The sequence below is a fragment of the Eumetopias jubatus genome, unplaced genomic scaffold (assembly GCF_037043125.1).
Source record: "Eumetopias jubatus isolate StellerSeaLion01/CBP00866 unplaced genomic scaffold, mEumJub1_p1.0 scaffold_14, whole genome shotgun sequence".
NCBI classification, from domain to species: Eukaryota; Metazoa; Chordata; class Mammalia; order Carnivora; family Otariidae; genus Eumetopias; species Eumetopias jubatus.
Genome location: NW_028274820.1, coordinates 22,087,660 through 22,102,313, shown reverse-complemented (window position 1 = coordinate 22,102,313; position 14,654 = coordinate 22,087,660).

Here is a 14,654-nt window from a genome sequence, read left to right as displayed (position 1 = left end):
CCTAACGTTTAAATGGTTGTTAAATTTGTGTAAAAATTTATGTCACTCAGGGCCCCTGGATGGCACAGGCAGTTTGGTGTCTGACTCTTGGTTTCGGCTATGGTCAAAATCTCAGGGACATGAGATCGAGCCCGTCTTTGGCTTCACGCTCAATTCAGAGTCTGATTAAGACTCTCTCTCTCCATTTCCCTCTGCCCCTCCTCCACGAGTGTGGGTGCTCGCGCGCTCTCTCTCTCAAATAAATAAATCTTAAAAAAAGAGAGAGAGAGAAATCACTCAAGGAGAGTGGACAGAATGAGAAGATAAAAGAAGGAGAATATGGAAATCTGGAAAATATCAACATTCAGAAGTGGCAAAAGAATAGATTAACAGATTGAGAAGACAGCCAGAGAGAGTGCAGGAAAATTAGGAGTGAGGAAAGAGGTGTCATGAAACTAAGAAAGTTTTAAGAAAGGAAATGATCAGCAGTGTCAAGTGATGCAGAAGACAAATGGAATGTATATTGGGATCATATTAAAAAAATGCTGTCCTGTAGGTGGTGTTTTTCCTTACACAATATTGCAAACATTTTTTCATTTCAATAACTATAGATCTGCATTATAATTTTAAATAGCTACAATGTAGCTGCTACATAGATTTCAATTGTACGGGTGCATCATAATTTAACCAATCATCCTCTGAACCTCAAAATTATTTCTAATTTTTGCGTTTATAAAAATTTCTGCGAATATCTTTGTATATGGACCGAGACATGTGTTCAAATATTTCCTTAGGTTAAAATCCTAGAATTGGAATCATCAAGTCAAAATGTCTATAGGTATTGAAGATCTTTTATATATACTTACCAAATTGCCTTCTAGTAATTTGCTTCATTTCCCTCAACCTGGGGCTTCTGAATTAAGCCAGGGAGACTGAAAGAGAGGAGGAGTGGTCACAAGCCAGTAATGTTACCTGATTCTGGGCAAGAGGGAATGGACATGCTTTCTGGAGAAAAGCATCTATTAGCAGGGTCTCCAAAGATTGAGATCTACCAATCCTAGCACCTGCTATTGCAGGATAAATTGCTGGGTTGACCAAAGAGGAGGAGGCAGGCATGCCCTCCACATTCTTGAACAGTATGGGCAGAAGCAGAAGAGCATGCTCTGAGCCTGAGGCTGTACCATCTGGAGAGAGCATGCCAAATTAGGAAAATCCCTCAATTGAGCAGGATTGTCAAGTAGAGTGATGTGCTTCGGGCTCTAGGCCAAAATCTTTGGGTTTTGCCGGCACCTGCAGCTGTAGGGTAGAGAAAGAGAAGCCAGAGGACTGATAGAAAAACCCTGGCCCGATCCACAAAACTGACTGGGGCTGCATATATGGGAAAGAGAAGAGCTAGAGCAGTTTTTAGAAAAAGAATACCTCTTGGAAGGTCAATGAGGAGGGAAGAAAGCCATGAGAAAGATAACGGGTGAGGAGGTCCTCGGGATGGGGAAATTGGATTCCCTTTAGAGATCTAGACCTTTGTCCTTGCTCTCTCAACCCGCAGCCTCACAATCCCTGAAGGTGAAGATGACCCACCAGGCCTCTCCCCATCCATCCAGGTCCGGTGCCACTCTGCAAACTTGGCCTTTGCAGAGACAGACAGTCACTACTCTGGTTGGGTCTGTTGAGACTAGAGGAGGACAGGTTGGAGTTTGGTCGTCCAGGCCCTCCCACCCCAACCGCTGGGTTGTTGATACTTACAGAAGACAGAACCCTTCTTACCTGTGATTTAGTTTGGGGGCTTTCGGCTAAACCGTGAGAGCTCATCACGTCTCCCTGCTGATACCTTTTAGAATGGAGGAGTCTAACCGAAATGCAGTCCGAAATGGGCGGGAGGGGGTCGGATATTAAGGGGGCAGTCTTGACCCTCGGCCACTCTACCCTGGCGGGAGTCCTTGTCACCGGGGAAAGGGCCTCAGCACACCGCTGGAAGGATGATGGAGATCGGGATGGCTTCCGCAGCTCTGCAGCTACTCTTCTCTGCCTCTAGATGTCGCCCTTAGAGTCAGAATAACAAATCGTGGCTCCCCCGAGAGCACGTCACTCCAAGAAAAGAACTGTGAAGCTACCTTACCCCTCAGGCACGACGGCGAAAACCCTAATTGGTAGAACCTACACACATCCGACCGCAAAACTGAAGGGCTGCCGAGGTGCAAGGAGGGGCAAATAATTGCTTTCTCTTTCCCTATGTCAGATATGTGAGGAGACCGGAGATTAGGGGCTGGAATTACCTGAAAAAGATTCCATCTCTCTGTTGTCTGGGCAAGGAACTAGTTTGGGCTGGTAGCTCCCTCATACCCCACAACAAGAGGGACTGTATCGTCTTACTGGCCCCAAGATCTCCAAGGTGCCTAGCAGTGAGGTTCTCAGAAAGCTCCCTGTAAACAGCTGACACCTTAATGAGCATTTCCTGGAAACCAAGTAATCAGCAGTTGCCCCATTGAGAAATTTATTCTCCTGCTGGCCCACTAAAAAGGGAGCAGGGAGGAGGTGGGTGTCTCTTTGCTGCAACTTGGTGGTGTGGCCCACCGTAGCATAGATTTCTATGGGATGGAGCAAGTTCCTTGCTTGATGCCTTTGGCTTGCGAGTGTCCCCCAGTAAAGCATATTCCCTACCATGTCATGTGATATTGCAGAATTCACCTTTATCCACCTCACCACACTGCAGAAAAGCAAAAACAAACAGAAGATCATAAACACCGCCTAAGAGAAAATTTAGATACCTACCATGAAACCACAAATAGACTGATTGTAGGTTCCTACTCAACAACAAAGACCAGGGACGGAATACCATGGACAAAGAGCTGGGAGAAAATATCTATCTCAAATTATGTGCCCAGAAAACCTCCTATCAAGAATGGGAGCCAAATAAACGAATAAATCTGTTTTGGTAAATAGAGAGTTTGTCACCAACAGATCTATACTTAAGTTACACATGAAAGCTGAACTTCAAAAAGAAGGAAAATTATATCAAAAGGAAGGTCAGAAGATGCAAGAAGCAATATTAAGGAAAGAGAGTGGTAAACAGAGGTGAACCTAAAACACTGCAAAAAAATGATGATAATGATGGTGATGATAGTAATAATGTCTAACTTGAGGGGTGTGAAAAAGGACAGAACTAAAACATGGGGCAAGAATGGCGTGCAAGATGGCAGGGAGTTGACAGGAGTCTGAGTGTTCCAAAGACCTTTATCAGAGGTCTTCAAGATATTATCCATAGACTTTGACGTACTTTTTTTTTACATATATAAATTGTATAAATCATGTCTTAACTAAACTTCTTTCAAAAGGGAAAAATAAAATGTACATCGGAAAACTTTGGAAGTGTATAAAGTGAAATCTCTCCTTAATTCTGTCATTTATACTCCCCGGATGGAATTTTTTGTTTACTCGTGTATATGTACACACGTATACAAGTATCAGTTTTTAAACAAAAAGATTACTCTTCAACTTGCTTTTTCACTTAGAAATATTGGGGAGGGTATGTGCTATGGTGAGCGCTGTAAATTGTGCAAGACTGATGAATCACAGACCTGTACCTCTGAAACAAATAATACATTATATGTTAAAAAAAAAAAAGAAGATAGCAGGAGGGGAAGAATGAAGGGGGGGAAATCAGAGGGGGGGAAATCGGAGGGGGAGACGAACCATGAGAGACTATGGACTCTGAGAAACAAACTGAGGGTTCTAGAGGGGAGGGGGGTGGGGGGATGGGTTAGCCTGGTGATGGGTATTAAGGAGGGCACGTACTGAATGGAGCACTGGGTGTTATACGCAAACAATGAATCATGGAACACTACATCAAGAACAAATGATGTAATGTATGGTGATTAACATAACATAATAATAATAAAAAAGAAATAAACATGGATATTTTTATAATTCAGTATACAGACACACACACACACATACATACATACACATACACCCCTTTCTGTTTAATTGCTGCATAATATTTTATTGTCTGAAGGTATCATAATTTTGAAAATTCCATTGATTTATAGTAGTTTGGTGGTTTTGTTGTCACCACTATTATTTCAGTGTCACAATAGATCTTCTTAGACATATCTCTGACAATTTGTGATTATTTCTATAGGGTAGGTTCCTAGAAACAGATCAAAGGCTACATGTAACTTTAAATTTGACAAAGTCAAATTACTCTCCAATCCACAGCCCAAAAAGGTATGAGAATGTCTGTTTCCCTAAACCTTCCTCAACACCAGAAATTATAAATCTTTTGGATTTTTCCAATTTGATGCACAAAAATGAATTTTGAAATTTAGTGTTTTACATTGTATTACCTTGATTGTTAATAAAGTTATCTTCTAATTTTATTGGCTGTTTACTTTTGTGATTTGGCTATGCATTTTCTTTACTTGTTTTTATTGGCTTTTAGTCTTGTTCAAGTTGATTTTTTAAATTTTTATGGGAGGATATAGTCAATAGACAATAAATTGTACATATTTAAAGTGATTTAAATGTAAAATTTGAGAAATTTTGGCATAGTATATACTTCAAAACCATCACCACAATTAAATAATGAATATTTCACCCCAAAAAGTTTCTTCATATTTCTTTTTTTTTAAGATTTCATTTATCTATTTGACAGAGAGAGAGAGAGAGAGCACAAGGGCAGAGGGAGAGGGAGAAGCAGGCTCCCTGCAGAGCGGGGATCCTGACGTGGATCTTGATCCCAGGACCCCGAGATCACAACTGGAGCCAAAGGCAGACGCCCAACTGACTGAGTCACACAGGCGTTCCTTGTATTTCTTTATCATTCCATCCTTCTGCACTTCCACCCCACTCCAGCCCCGGGCAAACATTGATCTGCTTTCTGTCACTATAGATTAGTTTGCAATCTCTAGAATTTTATATAAATGGGATCATGCAGTATGTAGTCTCTTTTCTGCCTGGCTTTTTTTTTTTTTTTCATTCAGCATAATTGTTTGAGATTCATCCACGTTGGTGCTCATAAGAGCTCTTTCTGTATTTTAAATCTGAATTCTTTGTTATATATAATGAAAAGATGTTCTTAGAGTTCTGTCTATATTTTATTGTGGATTATTGTGTTTTATAATATGAGTCTATGTTTGGATTCACAATTAACAGGCCTCCCCCATTCCAAAATTATAAAAACACTCAAGAATTTCCTATTACTTGTTTTTTGGAATTACATTAAATTTATAGATTAACTTGGGAGAGAATTGATACCCTTAAAATATTGACTCTTATTATCCAGGAACATATATTTCTTCATTTTTCCATATCTTTCTTTGTGTCTTTCAGTAAGGTTTTATAATTTTTATTTTTTTAAGTTTTATTTATTTTGGTAATCTCCATACCCACCGTGGGGCTTGAACTCACAACCCCGAGATCAATAGTCGCATGCTCTTCCGACTGAGCCAGCCAGGTGCCCCTATAGTTTTTAAATATAAACTTGTCCTTTCCTTTTGACCTTACTCACAAGAATTACTATTAGGGGTTTGTTATTGTGAATAATATTTTTCCTTATATTTCTCTTACCAGTTTTCTAACCAGATTAAAATGTACATTCTGATTGTTGCTCTGGATCTTATAGGTTTATGTAATTTTGTGTCAATTCAATACAGTCCTCACTTTGCACAGTTATGCACAAATTTCAGTTACCATGATTTAGTTATATAACACCAGTCCCCCCAACAACACGATTCAAATCTCAGTTACCAGGGTGTATTTGGCTATGAGTAATTGCATATAGAACGCAGTCTGCAAATCAGGACAGAAATAACAGATGAGCATCATGATCAGTGACCAATCACATCACTTCTTTCAAACTCTGTCCCTGTTTGGTCACCATGCATTAGTGATTAAGTTCAAACACAGAAGGCAAAGCTTATAGTTTTGCTGCCTCCTTATCTCCCGATGAGAAGCTCATATGACATTTTACAAAAATGAATACTCAAAAGAGGGAATTGGTCACGAAAGGTAAAAGTGCAGCAAAGAAATGAAAAGTAATAGCGTTGGAAGAGAAATTTGAATGTGAATTATAGAAGTTATAGCTGACTGTGGGTAAGTTACCAACGCTGCCATTCAAGAAATTCTAGACATACAGCCAGAGGAACTTTGTGAAGGTGAACTTATTGACATAAATAAGGATAGTGGTTGTAATGAAAAGAATGAAAAGGAAGTGAGCCCAACAAAAATCTTCACCTTGAAGGAACGCTCAGAATTATTTCACAACATTGAAAACACAAAGGATGAAAGTCAAAAACGCTTGCACCGGTAATAAACAGTATAAAAATGTAATTTAGAAATTATTTGCCAAACAACAATCACAATAAAATAAGCTTTTAGCAGGAAATCTAAAAAAAAAAAAAAAAAACAAGACTTTTAAGAAAACATGAGCTTAGCACTCTAAAACTATATACCTGTATGAAAACTTGGAGCTACTTGATTCCACCTGCGCTCACACAGGTGCAACATGGGAAAATCCTTACGGTCACTTGCAGGGTCACTCACCCCCCACTTACCCTGTGGGGAAGCAGGACGCTGAGGAGACCTTAAATGACGCTGGATGTCTGTCCAATCAGGAAGCCCTCTATAGATATTGCTCCTCTTTTGCGGTACCTCCCAGCCAGACACCTGTGGCCTGTTCAAGATGTGGAATGATACCTGAAGAGTCTACTGGTGGCTTCTTCCTAAAGAACATCCTATGACATCTTGGGAAACCCTTTCTCGTGCCTAGGAAGCCCTTCCTAGCCCCTGATACACAATTACTGAGGTTCATCCTTCCCATTTTGTTGTTCTCACAGACATAACACTACCTGAGTGGCGTCCGTTGTGGACTATTGCTGCACTTACGGAAGACTTGTTCAGGGCACTTGACGCGTACTTCTACTGCTATTTGCTGTCAGCCCAGCAGCAAGGAGCACCCATCTACTAAGTGCTTAAAGCCTTCCCATTCTCACACTTAGTCCCTGCTCCCACATCCTCGCCCAAGCCAGAGTCCTACCTAGGAGAGGTCACAAATGGGTCAAGGGCCTCAGGTACAAACAAATGTAATTTAACTATTTGTTTTGCACTTCGCAAAGTCACACTTAGGCTCTGGAATGCCCGACCTCTGTTCTTCCCTTACTGGGTCATCCCAAAGTGTTCTGAGAAGAGATTCTTCCGCAACGAAAAGAGAGAATAAAATAGAGGGCTAAGAAAGAATGTGAAGAAATGAAAAAGCATAAAATATAAAAATAAATAATATAAATCAAACTGTAGGTATCAGGAGTGAGATGGCAATATATCTAAAAGAGCAGCTAAGGGGTGCCTGGTTGGCTCAGTCGGTGGAGCGTGTGACTCTTGAGTTTGGGGTTGTGGGTTTGAGCCCCACATTGGGTGTAAAAATTACTTAAAAAAATAAAATCCTTTTAAAAAAAAGAAGCCAAGAGGTTAGGAAAGATGTTGGAAAATTAATGATGGCAAATGTGAATCCATACACTCAGGCGTGCAAAATCAATAATGATTTTTTTCATGTTATTTTTTTCAGTCTGACTTAATATGACTTTTGTCCACATTTCCATGACCAGGTTGACAGAAAGTTTCATCTCAATTATGTTGGAAACATCTGCTCCCACCCAATCCTATGAATGACTCCAGGGAATTTACAAAAGATTGTGGGTGGCACCTCCCATCTTCAGTCCCCCCTGATTACCACTCATATTCCCATTGTCTTTGCAAGACCTTTGCAGAGCTCTTCTACTTCTTTGGGCATGTGAAACTTGGTCAAATGCTAGATGACTGTCTAAGCTCAGGCTGCTATATAACAAAATATCATAGACTGAGTAGCTTTAAGAACAAACTTTTTTTCTTTTTTTCTCACAGTTCTGGAGGCTGGGAAGTCCAAGATCAAGCTTGGAGGATTTGGATCCAATGAGGAGCCTCCTCCTTGCTTGCAGAGGGCCACCTTCTGGCTATGTCCTCACACTGCAGAGAGAGAGAGAGCACTCTGGTTTCTCTTCTTTTAAGGACACTAATCTCACAATGGGGCTTCACCCTCATGATGTCATTTAAACCTAATTTTCTCCCAAAGTCTCTACCTCCAAATAACATCACTTTGGGGGTTAGGGTTTCAACATATGAATTTGCAGGGGGGACACAAATGTTCAGTCTGTAACAGTGACTATGCAGCCAACCTCCCACTAAATTCTCCCACCTTTCCCGGTGCACCCTCAGGTCCTCACTCCCTCTGGAAACTGCTGACTTCCAAATTTATGCAAGCACTAGAAAAATCCACTTTCTCTTCTGCCACTCCTCAAAATCATTTACTTCTGTCTATTTCTTCCTAATAGAATTCCCTCCAGGATTTCAGTCTTTTGGGACCAGTTGCCAGAGAAGGAGGTTGCCTACCTGAGGCAAAGGAACATAGAGGACCTGGCTACCTTCTTGGACGTGGGGGATTGGACAAAAAGCTGAAGAAAAAGAAAAAAAGCAAAAATTAATATCTCAACAAATTGTCCTTTCCCATTAGAGTTGAAGAAATCTTGTATAATCTCCTCCAGGCTCAGCACGTTGATGAGGCAGTAAATGGATCACACAGGAATGGGGGCTTGTACTTAGACTCAGGAAAGAGCAGTTATGAGGGACAATGTCTGATCAAAGACCCCTGATTCACAGTGCTAGCAATGCAACAACCCCAGCAGGTGATTGGCCAGTTCTGGATAAATAACCAAGCACCACAATCGGCGCCCAATCCATGATTAGCTATTGTCTATAATACATGTCCCAAATCTAGAGAGCTCTGAAAGATAAAAGCTTCCTGGTAATCATTTGGAAGCAATATCTGGCCTGGTCTGTCTTGAAACAGTTTATAGGCTTTATTTGCCTTGTTTCTTGTGAGTAGTCCTATATTTTGCTGGAGAGAGATTCATGTGTTTGATGAAAGGGTGTAATCTCAGATTTGCTGGGTTTTTAAATAATATACGTCCCACATACCATATTTTCTTCATAAAATTGAAAAAAATCTGAATTCCAAAAGATTAAACTACAAGGGTTTCAGAAAAATGATTGTGGAACTTGTGTGCTTGGATCTTACTGGCTCATGTGCAAAATTGTTCCAGATAGACTCCTCAAGTCACTCATTTCTGACCACAAGGAAATATAACATCAGAACAGATGTCTTGGGTAATCCTTCTTAAGACTGATGAACCTGAAGGCCTGGTTTCTCCTGAGGGCAGACTGAGAATAATGCATGAGGAGAGGTAGCTTGTGGCCAGGGCTCTCTGGCTGTCTGTGTGGTGTGTAAGTTTATGGGCCAAAGAAGCAATACACCCAGGATAGCAGTAACTCCCTCCCGTGGTTGGGCTTTATTCAAACATTAGGAATGAAAGAGGAAGCTGGGGCTATGTTCTATGGCCTTGAGATGGAGGTCAAGGGTAGGCGGAGAGGGGGGTGGGCAGTCACTGTTACCCAGCATGAAGCTTATTAGCAGAAAGAGATCTTTTGGAAAACATAAATCCAGGTCTTACAACTTACCAAGGGGTTTTGCCAGGTAGAGACCACAAGCTTATTAGATCTCAGCTTTCTCTGAAAAAGATGAGATTGGACAAAAGAAAGCAGTAAAGGAAATGAAATGGCAGGCATTTCAATAGGAAATGGGTTGTTTCTTTTACATGAGAAGACGAGAGGTAATACACAAAGAGGAAATTCTCTAAGAGGTAAAAATGCAGACAAGAGCCCAAGAAAATCAAAAGGAGAGGTACTGACCCATGGATTGCCTCAGAGCTATTTCACAGTGTGAAAAGACATCTGGGGGTTATTATCACAGTTTGAGGAAGCACCCATAATGTGAAGACTTAATTGTATAAGAAAGCATAAACACGAGCTGGTTCAAATGCTTTGATGAACAAAAGAGGTGTAAATAAGTAAACAAACATGTATCATTTAAGGTCATCTACCACAACATACATGAAACATACTTATTTGGGGGATATTTAGTGTGTTTCTTTTTTTTTTTAAGATTTTATTTATTTGTCAGAGAGAGAGAGAGCCCACAAGCAGGGGGAGTGGCAGGCAGAGGGAGAAGCAAGCTTCCTGCTCAGCCAGGAGCCCGTTGCAGGACTTGATCCCAGGACTCTGGGATCATGACCTGAGCCAAATGCAGATGCTTAACCAACTGAGCCACCCAGGCATCCCTCTTATGTTGTACCATTACTGTGAGCTTTAAAAAACTCACCACGGGATTTGACTGGGTTAGAATCTTTCATTGGCGTTTGAGACTTGGCAATCTATCTTTCCTGTAGAGATCCTTGTCAACCAGAAACACTAGAGTAATGTTTGTTCCATAATGCACATTCTCATGAAGAGGTTCAGGAGGGGGTGAAATACTCACAGGTTGATTTCCTTAACAGGTCAGGTACGATGGAAGCAAGGGTCCCAATCTCTTGTGGCAGGGTGGTCTTCTACCCCTCTGTGTCACCAGGGGTCCACTGGCACGAGCTTTAGGAAGGGCCACTGACCTACTTTCAGGAACTGCTGTTTCTCATCTGACATTACCTCCAGCGTTCTTGCTAATTGTCTTTACTCTCAGCTTCTGTTTTCTCACTTTTTTGGGACTACCTCCTGAGATTACCTTCTGTTCACCCTTGGTTTGTGTTTTACTTCCTGGCTTTGGAACGTCATCCATCTTGCTGAATCCATCTTGCTGGCTTGCCTGGCTCTCATCCAGCCTCATCTCTGGCTAGATTCAGTGTACCCTGTTCACTCAGCCCTCTTCCTGAGAGATGCTGTATTATTTTTTTCTCTGATTAGCCTCCTCCTTCTAAGTCACACTCTTAACCAGGCCTCTCCTTGATTATTTACACATTCAGAGACCGGAGACGCCTGATAGGTCTTTTAAATTCTGCATAATACCTATCTATATTTCTGGACACTATTAATTGCTCATTAAATATTTGTTGAACATCAATCAAACTTGTTCTCAAACTAGTCACGATCAGTTGTGGTCATGAAAACACTTTGGTGAGTCAGGGCTAGGGTTTGGTGGTGTTCTGTTTTGTTCTTTAATGAAGTAGAATGTGATAGAATGAAAAAATATCAGAGTACATTGCAAAACAGAGTATTGTTCTGTAAAATTTGTGTTTCACAAAGGTTAGGAACCCTAGGACCAGTTCTTTTTCATCCCTGTAGGTCATGGTTAAAAAATGCAGGGTGGGTTAGATGAACTAGACATTTGTTGTTTTTGTCTGTCCCTGGAGGACTCCATCCCCTCAGTAGCATGACTGGCTGAGGAAGATGCAAGTGGCACAAACCAGTCCAATCAGAGTGCTCCTTGAGATTTTTTTTCCCCCTAGAGCTATAAGAAAAAACTCTTTCTTTCTACTGGAGTTGTCAAATTGTTAGATTATGATTTTAAGGCTACCTGTGGACATGCTGGAGAGACTTGGAGAGAGAGAGAGAGAGAGGCTACCCCCGGTCCCAGTGTCACTTCTAGACTTTCCCATTATATGAGCCAGTGCACTTCCTTAGTTTAAATTGCAATTTTGGGGGCGCCTGGGTGGCTCAGTCGGTTAAGTGTCTGCTTTCGCCTCAGGTCATGACCCCAGGGTCCTAGGATCAAGCCCTGCATTGGGCTCCCTGCTCAGCAGGGAGTCTGCTTCTCCCTCTCCCTCTGCCCACCCCCACTCGTGTTCTCACACGTTCTGCTCTCTGTCTCAAATAAGTAAATTAAAAATGTTTCAAAAGAAAAATAAAAAATAAATTGGAGGTTTGCCTTTTGCAACCATAAGAATCACAGCTAATGTGAAAAAACAGGGGACAAGGATGGGGGAAAGCTGGATTTAGGCCCTAATAGTGTCACGCCCCAGATATAGGGCTCTTGGAGAGGATCAAAAGCTGTACAGGTCTCAGTTTTCTCTTCCTCCGAGAAAAGAGAAGCTTTAGAAAATGCAGATGTCGGAGCTCCAAGCCAGGTTTCGGTTTTCTGAATCAAAATCTATAGGAGTGTGGCTGAGACAGGCGTTCGTCACTGTAAAATGACCTCCCATGATTCTGATGCACAGCTGACGTGGGTAAGTTTACATCGTCGCTAAGGTACTTTCTACTCTAATCCTCAGCGCTCTGTAATTCTTTTGACATGCACAGTCTAATCAAATTTCCAGCAGTTGACACAGTGACGAAGGCAGACTCAGGATTCACACTATTTTTGTTGACTAGCCTGAAGTAAATGATGTCATGCGAATGCTAATAATGACTAATAAAGATGTGCTATCAGCCTTATAGAGAAGTAACACCCACCAATGCATCAATCACATTTTCTCAGTGCAGACACCCACGGTATGGTCTGCTATCATAATACACTCTCTCTTTTCTTCGCCCCCCAAAAAGTAGAGGCTTCAGGGGAGGAGTATGGAAATAAAAAAATAATAAGTGCAAGAAAGTCAGATGATTAAATTTGCTTTGTGTCATTACAAATATTTCTAGTGCCAGAAGCAACACATTTCCATTCTTTCCTGTGTCAGAGCACATGTGTAAATTGGAGTTGTTAGCCAAGTGATAATACATTGACCTCAGTGATCTTTCTTGAATAATTGTTTCTTGTCTGAAGATTTCATTCTGTATAGAAAAAGCATATTTCTTTCATTAATGAAAAAACCCACAGAGATAAGTCTCATTACCCCTACAGATTTGTGTCTATTTTCCTCTTTAGTATGCTTCGAGATAATTCATTAGTCTGTTCATTGTTTTTCACAGGAACACTAACAAGACCAGCAGACTTGAAATTCTTTGTCTGGGAGACTAATGTCTTGGTAAATTTTCATTATGTTCCTCTCATTCCCACTCTTCAGTGGAAAATGCAGTGAGTTACAGGCTTGCTGCAGAGATGTGCACGAGGCCCCCAAGTGCATGTGTTCAATTCGGTATTCTGGGGACTCCAGGGTAGTGGTCACAGAGGGGAGAAATAGCGTAGCCTCTTCTTGAATCAAGCCCTCCTGGGATGAAGGAGGAGATGGGGACCACCAAGCAGGCAGAATGGAGGAGGAAAGATAGGAGACAATTTTGCACCGGGGGAAATAACTATTTTTGAAATGTTAGAGTAGCCTGTCAGCCTTGACAATTTTTTTTTTTTCCAGATTCAGAGGAAACCAGGGTGAGTAATTATAGGCAGTGACTGTCATTGTCAAGATAGTTCTGTAATTAGAGAAACACAAAATATGTCTCATTTAGAAGCACCTCAAATAGAGGCCTGGGGACAGCCATCAGTTAGAAAAGGTTAATAAAGTCAGAACACTCAGGCACTGGTGCAGAGGCTGAAGGCTGCAACAATATCCTGACAGGAGAGGACATTCTGCCCTCCGAGTTTGCTTTCAGGCAAATCTGGATGGAGCAGTCTTCGTTCCTGGAAGAGGAAATGGCTCCTGGAATCTGCAGTAAAATGGAAGGAAGGGCGCAGATGCAAAGCCCACTCAATGTCTATGCGTTTTAACTCGTTAAAATTCTATTTCCTTTCTTAAGTTCATAGAGTAAAAAATACTTTGGGAGCAGGAGCAAGACTCTTTCCTTAGACTCATGATACTGTGGCAATCCACTTCCGCACGTGTGTACATCCAACTAGACGATTTCAGGGAGGTAGCTCCTGACCTAAGCAGTCAGTGTTTTAATAAACATGAAGTCAAAATCTTAACTATCTCATGATCTGGAAAAACAAGGCACTTTCCCCGTGAAAGTATGTAAGAAGAAAATGTGTATGAATTAGGGTTGAGGAGAAATCATTTTCATTGTTTACTTCATAAGCAGGAGAAGCAGCTGGGTGCGGTTACCTTGGGCCATCGGCTCCAGATTTAGTAGCACCCGAATAGATCTCCTAAATTCTAGTAAAGACACACGGTTGGATTAACTGCTTGTACAAACCATCTTCTTACGTACGGTTTTTGTTTGGTTTTTTAACTCAGAATATCTCTCGGATTCTTACCACACCAGTAAAAGGAGCTTGAGAAAAAAACTGTATCTTTAACTTTTTATGTAATCATGTGCTTAAAATGATTTTCCACGTGTATGTAAAGTTCAAGGAAGTTTGTTTCCTATAAAGCCAGGTGATATAGTATCCCTTCCTCCTTCACCTCTTCCTTGGCTCCTCTCTCCTTTCCTTTGCAATTTATATTTAGGATCTGAAATTTCTCTAAGCAAAAGGTGAGAACTATGTGAAAATTAGGCTAAAATGGAAAGCTTTATTTATTTTGTTTAGAAACACTTTATTCATCAGTCACAAGTAGATGTGCTCTTTAAATACTTACACTGTATCTTAGTTGGATATAAGAATAATTTTAAAAGTTGTGTTTATTTTTTTCTTCTCATTTTTTTTAAAGATTTATTTGTTTTAGAGAGAGAGAGAGAGAGCATGAGCAGAGGAAGGGGCAGAGGGAGAGAGAGGATCTCCAGCAGACTCCATGCTGAGCACAGAGCCCAACATGGGACTCCATCTCAAGACCCTGAGATCACAACCTGAGCTGAAACCAAGAGTTGATGCTTAACCGATTGCATCACCCAGGTGCCCCTAAAAGTCATGTTTAAAAAGGAAATCTAAAGTATTAAGATTTGAGATGCTTCTACTAGAGTGAAGATATTTGCCCATATATGGAACTTTTTTCCTTCTCATTTAATATTGAGTG